Source organism: Scardinius erythrophthalmus, assembly GCF_964197995.2.
Source record: "Scardinius erythrophthalmus genome assembly, chromosome: 11".
NCBI lineage: Eukaryota > Metazoa > Chordata > Actinopteri > Cypriniformes > Leuciscidae > Scardinius > Scardinius erythrophthalmus.
Window position 1 is genome coordinate 14,532,603 of NC_138231.1, and position 15,052 is coordinate 14,547,654.

At 36.9% G+C, this 15,052-nt stretch overlaps 1 protein-coding gene across 3 annotated transcripts in view; it reads right to left on the bottom strand.

Annotated features, from left to right (window-relative positions):
- The window catches only part of fynb (FYN proto-oncogene, Src family tyrosine kinase b), a 248,552-nt gene that overhangs the window by 170,490 nt on the left and 63,010 nt on the right, over positions 1–15,052 (bottom strand). The gene's annotated exons all lie outside the window — the stretch shown is intronic.

The window sequence follows — 15,052 nt, forward strand, 5'->3', positions numbered from 1 at the left end:
TCAACAACATTGCTGAGTATTTTCTCCTTAAAACTGCAGTGAAAAAAAGAGTCTCAAAAATACGGTTTGAAATTGCTGGTGTTTCTGACGCCACAAACTACTTTGTAACCAATCAGGTCAACGTGTGATCGTCAACGAGTGGATCTCTGAGCTGCTGTGAGTGAGTGGAGGCGGGGATAATTTACATATTCATAGAACCGCGTATACTAAATGAAGCAAGGGTGTAGAGTTAAATTCAAGCTATTTTAAAGCATGACGAATACATTTTTTCAAGGAAAAAACGTTAAAATATGTAATTTTGGTGATCAAAGATTAGTTTTAAGGGATACAATTACTCACTGCAGGGGGACTTTAAGGCCTGTTCACATCCAGGACAATAACTATAGCAATAGTGATAAAGTTCTAAAAATTGTTCTGAAGAATAGCAGACTCCTCACTACAACTATAATGATAATGACACAGACACAATATCACTGGAATCACTTTCAGAACCATTTTTCCAGTTGATCAGAGCCAATCAGAATCCATCCTGCTTTAAAGTGCTTGAGCATTTAAAGCTGCAGAAGACAAAACGTACATAATTTACACAAGTTTGCACTAGTGTTAAAAGATTGGAGAATGGAGACAATGGAGAAGAGCATAATAACGAGTCAAGTCAAGTCATCTTCATTTATATAGCGCTTTTAACAATGTAGATTGTTTCAAAGCAGCTTTACAGAGATAAGCGTATAATTTAAGGTAACAGAGATTGTTTTGGCTTTATAGCGGTTCTTTTCCAGCTAAAGTTAGTTTTGATTGATTCGCTTCCGTCGCAACGATCATTTGTTATTAAATTAGGGGCCGCTAAGACGACACCATTCTCTCTACACAGACTTTAAACGCGAACCTGTGATAAACGCTGATGGCGTTCACATGCGCATTAAGAATTGGTTCTATAGTTATGTGCGTTTGAATATATGTGCGCAGGTTTGGAATTCCCTACAAACCAAGCCTAAACAAAGTACTGGTCTTTCCTTATAAATTTTGATACAGAATTTTATTTTGTCACTTCGGGGTAGGTACGCGAAACGAATTTTCCCGACAACGCTTTATCTGGAGTGGTAAAGGGATCCTCCATAGGGAGAGACTAGATGGCACTTCAGCACTGCATTGTCATCGGGTCCAGGCGAAGGTCCTTTGTCAGATCTGGATACGCCTGGATCCGGCAGGCTGCGGGAAAACCTCGGGATAAACAAACACACTAAAATTAGCATAGATGCCATTCTTCTTATGATGTAACGAGTACATCAGGATTTATGGGAAGTGTTCCCGGTTCCGGCTGATCTAATCTATGCAGCCTAACATTGAATTATAGAAGTCTATAATGTATTATGTGAATGCTAGGTCAAAGAGATGTGTCTTTAATCTGGCTTTGAACAGACAGAGTGTGTCTGCTTCCCGGACAATGGTAGGAAGTAGGGGTGCACGATATATCGGCCGCCGATATATCGTGCACAGGCCGATGTGAACAGGCCGATATTTGACGTGTGAAGTTGAAAATGAAGTTGACGATGCTGACTCGCGATCTTAGCTGTAGTGAACGCGCCTGAGAGAAATACACATTTCATACTATGACATAAGCAGAGAACAGTCTGTTTTCTTTCGTTTTGAATTGTTCTGTTTAAAAATAGATGTTTTAAGCTTTCTATATGTCTTAGGTCTGTGAGGCAGGTAGGTTTCGGTTCATTTGAGACGCGCTTCAGTTCACCCGCCGTGCCTCCATGTCCTGATTAAATATTTTCTAATATTTACTTCTTATTTATTTTTGATGAAACATTGATCAAAATTAAGATACAATTAATACAAAACGAAATTAAATTTAAAGACAGGCTTTGTGCTTTCTGTTTGAGGTCTCTCAACATTGTCTGCTAACATTGTTAACGCAGTCCAGTGCGACTTATGTTTTTTCCCTCTTCATGACACATTTTTGATTGATCGTTTTTTGACTCGTAGATATTTGAATATATTGCATGATATTTGATACCCGTTCGAATTAGATTTTTCTCAAAAGTGACAGCAGGTGTGATTTGTGGATTACTGATAAGCGCGAGTGGAGAAACAGGCGTTTATTTATTCATTCTCAGTGTTGAGAAACGTAGCCTTCATGTGTTACGTTATTGTGTTAATAATAACTAAAGTAGCCTACCTAATTATGTTACATATTTATTTTGTATGAAAACTAGCGCGTTCGTTACTTATGGATTAAAAAGTAGGCTACCGTTGTATCAGTGCTGCGCGAGCTCTCCCTCACAAACACGGACGCGCGCACACAGAGAGAGAAGATAATTGTAAAATGAAAAATTGACGGGCTAAGTTTAAATTTTGTTCTTGCTTGGTTTTTTTTTCTATCAAAATGTCAGAAAGCATTTTGTATTATCCATCCGTGTTTTTAAAATTCGTTAAATGACGGACGTTTTACTGTTAACACAGCCCATATGTCGGATTCGTCTTATAGCCTACTTGTTATTATTTTTAGAATAAGTGATTCGTTATGCTATTATTGGACTCCTGTCTATTCATTGTCAACTGTTTTCTATAAATATGTTTGTATTGGCTAACATTTATTCAGCTAATGCGTGTCCTGTTTAAAATGTGCAATGTTCAAAGGCAAAGACAGCACGCCACAAATAGAAGCCCTTTTCCCTGTGGTATTTAGTATCATATTTGGATATTGGAATAATAAATTAAGTAGCCTATCTTAATTGTACACAATGTTCCTGTTTTTTTTTTTTTTCTGTTTTCTAAGGGTTTCTTAATTTTAGACAAGTTGACCAGCACACATTATATGCAATGCAATATAATGCATGTGTGTCGTATGTGTGACATATTTTGCATACAGGTAAAGGTGCCCAATATCAGTCATTTCTAAAGTAAAAAAAAAAAAAAAAATAGCTCTTTATTTGATAATCATTAAAATTAGTTTTCTATACAGAGATATCGACATCGGTAAATATCGGTATCGGCCATAACAGCAATATTAATATCGGTTATCGGTATCGGCCACAATTTTCACATCGGTGCATCCCTAGTAGGAAGACTGTTCCAAAGGTTTGGTGCTAAATAGGAGAAGGATCTACCGCCAGCGGTCGATTTTGATATTCTAGGTATTATCAACTGGCCGGAATTTTGAGATCGCAATAGACGTGAAGGACTATAATGCGTTAAGAGTTCGCTCAAGTACTGCGGAACTAAACCATTTAGTGCTTTGTAAGCAATCAATCAGCAATATTTTAAAATTTATGCGATGTTTAATAGGGAGTCAGTGCAGTGTAGACAGAACCGGGCTAATATGGTCATACTTCCTGGTTCTGGTAAGAACTCTAGCTGCTGCGTTTTGAACTAGTTGTAGTTTGTTTATTAAGCATGCAGGGCAACCACCCAGTAGAGCATTACAATAATCTAGCCTTGATGTCATGAACGCATGAACTAATTGTTCCGCATTTGTCAATGAGAGCATATGGTGTAATTTAGATATATTTTTAAGATGGAAAAATGCGATTTTACAGATACTAGACACGTGAATTTCAAATGAGGAGAATATCCAGACGTGGTGTCGTCAAGAACATTTTATAGAGCCTAGGTAGGTGCCGGGTTTACTGTGGCAATTGTGTGTCAGATCAAGATCATTCCTACTGAAATCACATTTTCATATCTAGAGAATCCACAAACATCCCCAGAAGCGCTCATTGTATCAGTCGGGTAACTTTGTTTCCCAGCATACTGATGAAAACGTGCACTTTGCCTGCCAATCAGATTAAGGTTTGTTGCTCTGAGTAAACACTTGCTTTTTTTCAATATGCTTGAAAAGATATGATCTGTGAGTGTGATGTCAGATGCTGAGACTGAAACAAAGGCCAAACTAATGTAATTCACAGAAGACTTAAGAGAGCCATAACACTGCAGGCTATAACTCACCACAAAACACACGCAAAAGCAAAGCACAGTTGACAGAAATAAAATCAACCTCCAAGGACAGCTTTTTTTAGAACAAACCCATTTTCTTAATTAGGTTTGAATATAGGCAAAGTACCCATCTTGGTATTCAACAAAATGTAAGAGACTGTGACAGTAGTAAATGGATCTTTGTTAAATGAAAAGTCAAAGATAACTATAATGGAAAGCAATGATGCCTGATTTGCTCTGTAATGCTGGGCTATCAAGATGTAATTTAAGGGTTAATACACCCATAAATGAAATTTGGCAAATATTACAACAATTATGTCATGTTGCTACTGTAATGATATTAGCTCAAAGGGGAAATATTAATAATAATTACTAATTATGATTAATTATTAATATTTGGGTCAGTTAATTAGATTAACTTCGAGGTAAGCCAATTAATATTACAATCAATCAGTTCCAACGAACTCTTTGATTATTCATTTATTCTAAGAAAGTGTATCTTTCATGGTCACTGAAAAATAATTATTCCTTAGCATGTACAGTGCTTAGAGCATGTAACAAGATCAAGATCGTAAAAGGGACTTTGTATGCAAGCAGAGACACTTAGAAACCACATCCATATTGTGCACAAGTTTTATTAACTAACTCACAAACATAACTAACACTAAACAAACATACATACATACATACATACATACATGCATAGGTAAAGGGGTGAGTGATGTGGAACTGGAAGCAGGAAATAAAACTATGGAAAAGAACTATTTAACATTGAAAAGATCCATCAGCTTATTTCAGAGCACCTCATTAAATTGATACTTGCATGGTCAGTTGCAGTGGATACAATTCTTGAAGTGGTTGAAATTGGAGTGCGTTGATGTGTCCCTGAGTGTCAAAAGTCACTGGTGCAAGTTGCCATCGTGTGGTTCCGACGCCGTTGTGGGTCAGAGCTTGCATGGTGGCTTCGATCAAATGGCTGTTGTGAGTCGCCTGGCCTGTTGAGGGCATGCTGGACGACGGTGCGGCATCCTGAAGTGCCGAGAAGGCCAAGAGTTGATGGTTGCCCGTTCAGTGATAGTAGGTTTGCAGTTTTGCAGTCTTCCTTTTGGGAGCATGAAAGCATGGCAGGCGTTGCTCAGGCCTGTTGGGCCCTGGGCCCCAGTGTAACGGCAGAAGCAGTGTTTTAGTCGGAATGAGAAGCGCTGAGAAGCGATGGCAGGGCTACCAGAACGGCCTTTTAAAGCTTAACAAAAGGCACACCTTGCAGGTGGTCTTAAACCAATCAGAAAGGGGGAATTTCTGGCAGGAGTTTCCTTTGTGTGAAAGATTTATGACGCTGTCTCAAGTACTCTTTTCTGTTCATTAATACTCAGATAGATATAACAAATCCACACTGCATTCTAAGAGAAGGTGATGTACACCAAAGTGTGAGTCATTAAATGAGGATTAATTAGATAGGAGACATGATACAGGTAAGGTTACATTGACCATTGGTGGTATAATAAAATACATAGTATCAGCAGATAATAGTATTAAAAGACACAACACACGACAGTAAATCATTCCCAAAATGTTCTGGAATGCATGTTCATTTCATGTTAGTCAGTTCGTCTCTGATTAATGCAGCGAAGTCTGCATGGAAGATTGTTTCTCTCTTCCCATTGTCTCTCTCTTGCACATGCGGCCACATTCCTTTAGATCGTAAAACTCTCTGTGTTTCCTGTAACAAGACACTGTCTTGCCAGTGTGTTAGCTTCATTTGGGATGTTAGTTTTTGATGAAAGTTTCACAGTGAGTTTGCTGGATTATTCATTAAATAAATGAATAATTTGTGTGTGTCCGATTGGTCCAGACGCTACACTCCAAACATTATTATCTTCTGTGAAACAAACAGGTAGAAAAGACTTTTGATGTATGTAATGGAAAATTTTGAATTTACAGTGTTGATTTTCATTATTTTCATTATTAAGACATTGAAATGATCTTTGCTGGACTGTACGTAGTCTGCCAACATATGACTAATGTGTGTGTGTTTTTAAACACTGGGAAACAGGTGAGACATCAGGAGGAGGCAGATTGAAAATGGGCTCTGACCCCTAGGGTCAGAGGCCGTCCAATTTAGAACTTGTGAGTTTGTAAGAATAAACTCAGCAGGATTAGATGACTAGCAGAGAAACCTTCCCTTGTTTAGATAAGGGCCTGTAAGCAGGAGACCTTGAAAGCAGTATAAAGGCTCCTCTGCCCTCCCTCTCGTCGGCGCACTTGTTTCACAGACTGTACTGGTGACTTCTGTGTGGCAACTGGGCCTTCTTGCAAGAATAAATACTTTTAAAAGACAATTTGACTCAGAAATGTCTCTTATGCAGTGATGGTTGTTTAATGAATATTTTTTGCCACAACAGTGTACCGTAGCTCTTCTATGTTCAAGGTATTTGTCTATGTCTGTTTAGCTCTATGTTCACTTACAAGAGATCTCAAAATTTGGCGAATATGTTGCGGAGATGAGATGTCGTGCATGATGACAGAAGAAATATACAAGGGTGTTTTCCATGTCACAATCATGTTCCTATGTATTACAATGCACAAATTCCAAGTTCCATTCACATCAAAGCCTGTATAACATGTTCCACCAAGAATGTGATTTATTCATCCCAATGTCCATGTCCATTAATGAATTTTAGGAAAACATCTGAGCATTTGTAGACATGATGTTACTTCTATTGTTTTGACACTTTTTATTGACTATCATCATAAGATTGAACAATACTTTTTTGAGGAGGTTATGAACGCACTGTGGTGGAGACATTGACAAAAAAAAACTCTTGCAAAGAGAGGCATTTGGAGGTTCCTATAGGGCTTAATTGTTATTGTGGATTTGGATTTTTCATCATTTTTGTAAGAGTGAGTGAGAGTGAGAGTGAGAGTGAGAGTGAGAGTGTGTGTGTGTGTGTGTGTGTGTGTGTGTGTGTGTGTGTGTGTGTGTGTGTGTGTGTGTGTGTGTGTGTGTGTGTGTGTGTGTGTGTGTGTGTGTGTGTGTTAATAGGCACAATATGGCATGTAGCTATGAGGTCTGTTGCATGAAGCCAGTTTCAGCTCCTGGGAAAAGTTTCAGCTCCTGGGAATAGTTTGAGAAAACTCTGGTTTTTCATGCTCAAGGTGGACTGGTTTTTAGTGGTGCTCATGGCAATGTTAACTTATGCTACACAGCTAACCTGCTTACCCAGAGCAGGTTTTATTCTTTTATCGCAAACCTAGTTTTTTTAGTGGACAAAATTTAGAGACAAAATTTCCATGTTTTGCTGCATATTATGAATTATAATTATGAATAATTCATATAATATATTCATATAATTATTATATTAATTGACAATTAATATTAAATATTGATAGACATTTTTTTCAGAAGTCTTCTCAAACTCTCGCTGCAGCAGCAGTGTTGCCTTGTAAATGCATTTAAATGCATGATATTTTTCATAATGATTTCTTAATCTCTTCTGTGGATTGATTGTTCGATTATGAAAACCTGATAATACTCATTATGTATAAAAAAAAATCTCTGAAAAGCAGTGAGTTGGTACACTGAAGGCTGCTAGCCAAAACATGTTTATTATTTTATCCTTGTTGTGATTAATATATAAAATAAAATAAAAATAAATTAAAAAAATCTAAAAGGACAGACCTTTTTTAAGCAAAAAAAAGAAAAGAAAACACAGACAAACAAATTAACAAGCTATTTTGTAGCAAGATCTGCATGAAAATTATTCAAAAATTACACTGTTTAAAAAATAAAATAAAATATCATGACAACTTTGAGTAAAACATTTTTTTTTTTCTCCTTATTCATTTTTGGGTGAACTATTCCATTAATAACCAAGAAAGAGAAAGAAAAAAAGTTATGTTTGTAGCCAAGAACCTGTCTGGATTCAGACCCAGCAATGACATTATGACCTGACAGCATGTCCCACGTGTTGACATTTCACATTCTTTTAAAAAAAAAAGTCAACAAAAATATGATGGTGTGCTGCCTTAATATTCGTTTAGTCACAAAAAAAAAGAAACCAAAACAACCTTATGGTTCAGAGATCTTCAGCCAGACATCGTATGTGTGGAGCAGGCAGAGGGAAATCTTTAATTGAGGGTTCAGTTGTATTTTTAGAACAGCTTGGATATAGGCCTAAACTAAATGAAGCGGCTCGCTCTGTACGCCTCACAGAAGGGAAAACCTTTCATTTTCTGCCTGTCACACAAAGACGGTTTGTGAGTATGTGCATCGGACTAAAATGAAACCTACAAGTAACGCAAATAAAAATAAACTGGTACTCGAAAAACAGAAACTAGACTCAAATACATGACTCCAAACCTGACCTGAATTATATTTAATTTATAGGGCATGGTAAATAAATATTAGAAACCATTTAAAACCCAGCAACAGATCCTTCTTAAATCAATCTGTCTGAACAGGACAGACGGATTGATAGTGATAAATAAATTCAACATTTGAAATCACAATTACACTATGTGTCAGGCTGTCTACCATTTATTCAGTCGTCTTCGCTCTAGGTATAGTGAACTCCCAGCATGCACTACTCTCTTTTTCTATCCTCGATTTGTTCTCCTCGTCTCCCCGTTCTCCCCGTCTCTATCATCATGTGGGGTTCTCGTGAAGATGCAGTCCTGAGGGTGTCATGCATTTAGCTGGATGCAAGCATTCACTCACACACACAGACTATTTATGTGTCAGAGAGAGGGCAGCTCAGAGGAGAGAGAAAAAAGAATCTCACATTCAAATGAATGTTATTTACTGACTGATAGTGGCATGGCGGGATATTCAGTGCTGAAGGCACAAAGCTGCACTGCTGCCAGTGAACAACAGATACGCACATGTATGAATGATCACAGCAAGACAATTCACAACATGAATTATGCACAAAGAACCTCCAGAGACCAGAGACATACAGATGTCTTTTGTTTGGGTCTGTACAATATAAACACTTGACGTAGCTGAGCTCAACAGCATTTCATTAATTCCTGTAATGCACCAAAATTCTTGAACTGAAATTCTGGATCCACTCTGATGAAAGCTGAAACGGTAAATGAAAATGCTCATTCTAAATTGGCCTTTGTTTTGATTAATCATTTCTATTAGTTAGTGTAGTTAACTTATGCTTGTGCAGTGTTGATCAATGTAATATTGACTTAGAACTTACTATTTCAAACTGATATCTTGCTTTTTTGGCACAAACTATAGATAAAGAGAAAACAGAACATCAAGGAACTCTCAAAACAGTTTATGTATTCCCTGTGATGTTGTGTTAGCCACTTATATAATGCAGAAAAGTGTATGTGTACAATCTGTTTGAGAAAGGGAAATTATTACAGGTCTTTATTAACCAGCCAGCAAATATATGCATCCATCTTTTTTTCTGTGCATGCATTATTGATTCATTAGAGAGTGAACAAACAGCACTAACGAGAGAGCGAAAACACTTAGGCCTTTAACTTATGCTTGTGCAGTGTTGATCAATGTAATATTGACTTAGAACTTACTATTTCAAACTGATATCTTGCTTTTTTGGCACAAACTATAGATAAAGAGAAAACAGAACATCAAGGAACTCTCAAACCATTTTATGTATTCCCTGTGATGTTGTGTTAGCCACTGATATAATGCAGAAAAGTGTATGTGTACAATCTGTTTGAGAAAGGGAAATTATTACAGGTCTTTATTAACCAGCCAGCAAATATATGCATCCATCTTTTTTTCTGTGCATGCATTATTGATTCATAAGAGAGTGAACAAACAGCACTAACGAGAGAGCGAAAACACTTAGGCCTGAAACTTGCTCTATGCTATGTGTCAGTGCATTTAATAATGCAACACAAGTGTGCTTGTTAATAAAGACCTTTTTGAAAACTTCCTGGCTATTCTGCGTTTGGGTTCTGTCCACAAAACTTGACAGGATCTCTATGCTTGACCAGTTGACAAGTGGCCAAAACCCTTCTAAAACTATCGAACTAGAACAACCTGACCAGTGTAAAAACAGATGGACCAGTTGACAACCTCCGACTAGTTTGAAGGAGATGATACACAGGGCAACTTTTTGAGCAATGTTGCTGGGCAATCTTGCCGAGCGATTGTTGCTTGGGCACTTTCCCATTGAAAATGGGCAATACATTTCTATCTGGATAATTTAGATCAGTCGTAGGCCCTGTGTCTCATCTGGTTGCCCGTTGACGGCAACATTGCCCTGCAACATTGCCCAAAAAGTTGCCCTGTGTATCATCACCTTGAGGTGTGTTTTCAGTTTAGAGCAATACTTATGCCTAGGGCTGCCCTCTAATAGTTGACTAAACGTTAGTTGACTAGACGAGACTTAGTCGACCAAAATTGTATCAGTTGGTTAGTCGCAAAAAAAAAAACTTGAATTCACGCAGTCCATGAGGGACAGATCGTTAACGGTGGTTCTTTGTGGTAATTACAGTATCATCCATCGACCTAAAATATGGTTTATCATTTGAAATGTAGTAGTAGTAGCAACTTTACATGGCAGCTTGCTCTAACGTTAGCCTAGATATGTGCACTAGATAAATGTGCACTATTATTAGGCACATATCCAAGTGTTTGTGCGAAGTGTGGAAGCTGAAGAATTAGCGCTCTTACTGCAAAACATTGAGGAGCCGGCGCGATCACTTGCATTTTCTCCTGATAACAGCGGAAATAACTTAAAATACTCCGTCATTTTTGGTCATATAGATAAGAGTAATACATAATTTGAAATAGGGCTGCACGATTTGGGGAAAATGTCATATTGCGATAATTGAGGTCAATATTGCGATTGCGATATGCGATATAATAAACAAATGGTTTCATGAGTCGACTTGCTTGGTTCTCAAGGAAAATAAATGCACACACAGATTAGTGATAATCAGCCTAAAGAAAAAAGTTCTTTAGTCAAGAGCAGTGAGTGTTTTTCTCTGTTCCCTTTGTTCTTTGATTAACTTTAGCGACAGAATTTTTTTTTTTTTTTTTTTTTTGCATTTTAACAAGAACAAAACATAATTTACATACAAGAGTACATGTCAGGGGTAAAGAAAAATAATAATAAAAAATAAAAAAAATAGAAAAATAAATAAATAAATAAAAAAGAATAACTTTAGAGACAGATTAGTGGCTACTGTGTACTGTCCCTTTAAGACCAGCCGCTGTCAGAGACGCGGATCTCATACGCGCCTCATTCTTTCACGAGTCATCACAACTCTTCATGTTCATCATAAGACTACTCTTATGTTATGAAGACACTCGACAAAAAGACGTTTTGGCATAATTGTGTGTGTGTTATTGTTCGTTCAAGCTCGAAAGAGAACTGTATTTTGTCATGCTGTTTTGTGCGCACGCACGATATTAGCGCGAGTCTTTCTGTCTGTCACAGTCAGGACATTCACAGGCAGCGCGTTCATTTTGGCATACATGTGTGTTGTTCGTTCTACCGCTAAAGAGAACTTGATACTGGCGCGCGTCTATCTGTGTGTGTGTATGTGTGTGTGTCAGGCTTGTGCAAAATTCAGAATTTCAGAATTGGCCTACATTCAATTCGTGAATTGGAATTTGAATTGAATTTACTCCGCCCCACAGGACATTGAATTGAATTGGAATTGGAATGACAGAAAGTGGAATTAAATTCATGGCAATTCAAAGAAATTCCACACAGTCACACAACAGAAAGAATGGGTTGAGTCTCGCATGCATTCAGTGTTAGGAAGGTTGGAAATGTTATTGCTTACTGTTATTAGTTACCCATTATAAATGTGGTTTGGATTACTTTATTTGGATAACTTTATCAATGCAAAGCAATTTCGTTTTAAGTTAATTAGTAACTAGTTGAATTTAACATTTTACCTCAGTAATACAACTAAATACAATTACTTTAATTTTGTAATTTAATAACAGAAATTCAATTTCACGTAACTGTTTACTCCTCAACCCTGCATACATTTTGTTCTAAAATAGATATTGATCAAATTCTTGAAATAAATACCCCCTCAGTGTTAATTAGTTTTGTTCCAATGTAATTTTCATTTCAAAGTAATCACACAAACACAAAGTTGTTGTAAATGCAGTTATCATTTATTCCAATGCAAAAAATTACTGAGCAACACTGTTGCATCTAATTCTCAATAGCTCCTCAAATGTTTTTTCATTGAGTCTGCACCATTCTGGTCTGAATATCTTTCCTGCAATACTAAAGATTCTCTCAACAGGTGCAGAGTAAAGTTCTAAAGGACTTCTGAAACTTAAAAAGTCCAGTGTTGCCCATCAAATTGTGCTTTCAAACAAATGTCCACCTCAAATTGTTTAGCAACCATTTTAAATACTTGGTTAAAGTAAAGCATTCTGAAATGTTCCATCATGTTCCACAAAATTACAATTACAATAAATCAAACTTAATTACTCAATAAATTATTTGTTCTGTGACTAAATGGTAAATGGACTGCATTTATATAGCGCTTTCACAGACCGATGGCCACCAAAGCACTTTACATAGCCTCACATTCACCTATTCATACACCAACGGCGGTGTCAGCCATGTAAGGGGCCAACCAGCTTGTCGGGAGCAGCTGGAGTTAGGTGTCTTGCTCATGGAAAACCTCGACACTTGGTCAAGTGGTACCGGGGATTGAACCACCAACCTTTCATTTGTAGACAACCTACATGAACCACTGAGCCACTGCCGCCCCGCGTATTATAATGCAATCATAGACTGTAAAGCTTCATTGTTAAACACTTCACTTAAAATATGTATATGAATTTCTTTGAATTTTTATTGAATTGCAATTCTGCTTCCTTTAATTCAAATTCAAATTGTAATTCTAGATCCTGTTTTTGACATCAATTCAAATTCAATTCAAATTCAAGAATTTAATTGGAATTAAGGAGTCATTCTCAATTCAATTCTGAATTGTGCACAAGCCTGGTGTGTGTGTGTCTGTCAGGAGGACATTCACAGGCAGCTCGTTCTTTTATGTCTTATCGCGCATGAATGGTTTAAAAGCATTTGCATTAATAAGTGTGTTAACAGCGCTAATTTGTTTATTTAATATAAAATCGCAGCATTTTGCGTCATATAATCGCGTAGGCTTGACATCACGATTGCGATACGATTAATCGTGCAGCACTAATTTGAAACTGTCTACTTTTGTGTAAACTCACAATAACATCAAAACGTTTTGCTTTTGTAAAATAAAGAAAACAATCAGGAAGCGATTTCTGCCGTCTCAGTCTCCGTGAACTGTAGTGCTTCACAAAAATAAACCAGTACTCAGAGTAACCAGTAGAACTCAGAGGCCTTACAGACATGAGAAATAGATCCACTGAAAGCTTGAAATGTCTACTTTTAAATTAACCAATTCAAAATGAAAATTAATACTCTCTGCTTACGTATCCTTATCCGTATGATAGAGGCGCGGCACTATCCTGCGGAGACCGCGAGTCAGCATCATCAATTTCATCTTTGCAACCAACACGGACACAGAAAACACTAGTTTATTAATATAATTAAAATGTCCCTTGCTATTTTTTCAGACACATTCATAATCATTGTTTTGCCTGTGCTTTGTGGCAAGCTTTGTGTATGCGCTTGAGCACGGTAAGTAAATACTCCAGAAAAACAAAACAAATGTAATTTCTACATTAACAGTTAGTTCAGGCAATAATTTAAAAATCTAGTAAATTCTATATTAGTAATTAATTCAAGCTTGTTGAAAATAAAACGTAACTATCAACGTTATAAAATTTGAGGTTCATTCTCTTCTGCAAGAGCCAATGAGGTTCATTCTTCTGTTATGCAGCAACTTTGAGCTTCAGCAAGAACCAATGAGGTTCATTCTCATTCAAAACATTTTTTTTTCAGCGTAACATCCTTGAGTTATCCACACTCACAACTACCTTCCTAATAACAATTGGGTATCAGGAGTTTTTGAACAGTGCAGAACTCAGTCATTGATGGTATCAGGAGTTTTTGAACAGTGCAGAACTCAGTCAGTCAGCTCGTGCTGAACTGAAGTGATTGACCTTCAGTGATTATAAAGGGAGAGCTCACTCTTGCTTTCTGTATATAATCCATTCACATTTTGAATATCGAAGTTTTTTTATTCTGTTAAGTACATTACCATATTTAAATGCAGGACTGAATCTGAAATTGCACTGATTGACATTGATAACCATACCAACAGAAGACCTTAAAAAAACGATAAAATTGAGCTGTGCATTAAGTCTTGGAGAGTAAATGCAGACTAATAGGCATGTTTTTTTGTTCTGTTTTTTAATGTGTTAACTTATTAGTATTACTATTATTAACACTTTTTTTTTTTTACAGTTAAATAAAAGTTAAAAAGTTACAACATTATGAAGGCATTTGTGTGTACACACATTTAGATGCTTCTTGGCTTTCCACCACATCTGTGGTTGTACTAAAGAAATTATGTGCATCTTAACTGCAGCTGAGCATTCTAACATCATAAAAAAAAAACATGTTCTTTACATCATAAAAGTAGTTGTTTTTTGTATCTTCATTAAAAATGACAGTGTGAAAGGCCAAGCAAACCAGGACTAAATACAACATTTTCTTTTTGTACCGGACCAAAAGAACCATAGCCTACTACTAGTGTGAACACACCCTTAGTTTAAAGTGTTAATCCACACATATGCAATTAATGCCTACTATTTACCTAATGTTTTGTGCCCAAACACACAGGGTGTTTGATAAGAGACAAAACGTGGCTCTGTTTGTGTGATTCAGCTTTGCCGTGGGGACTGTGAGGAAGCAAAATGATCCAGCTAATTGAATTCCTTCAGAAAGTCTGCTCCCCAGACAGCAATCACAATCAGCCACAAACACACAACAAAGTCTGTTATCATGACACACCATATCACTAAAGCGGCACTAGAGCAGCAAATCTGTCTCCTTTTTAATATTTTGAATTTAGTAGGCTAAGCTTCCCAACAAGACATTTGATATACATTTCGCTCCCAGACCGTCTAATTTAATCCAGACACAAGGAACACCCTAAACTGCGATCATATTTGGCCATCAACTGTGTGGATGATTGTTTA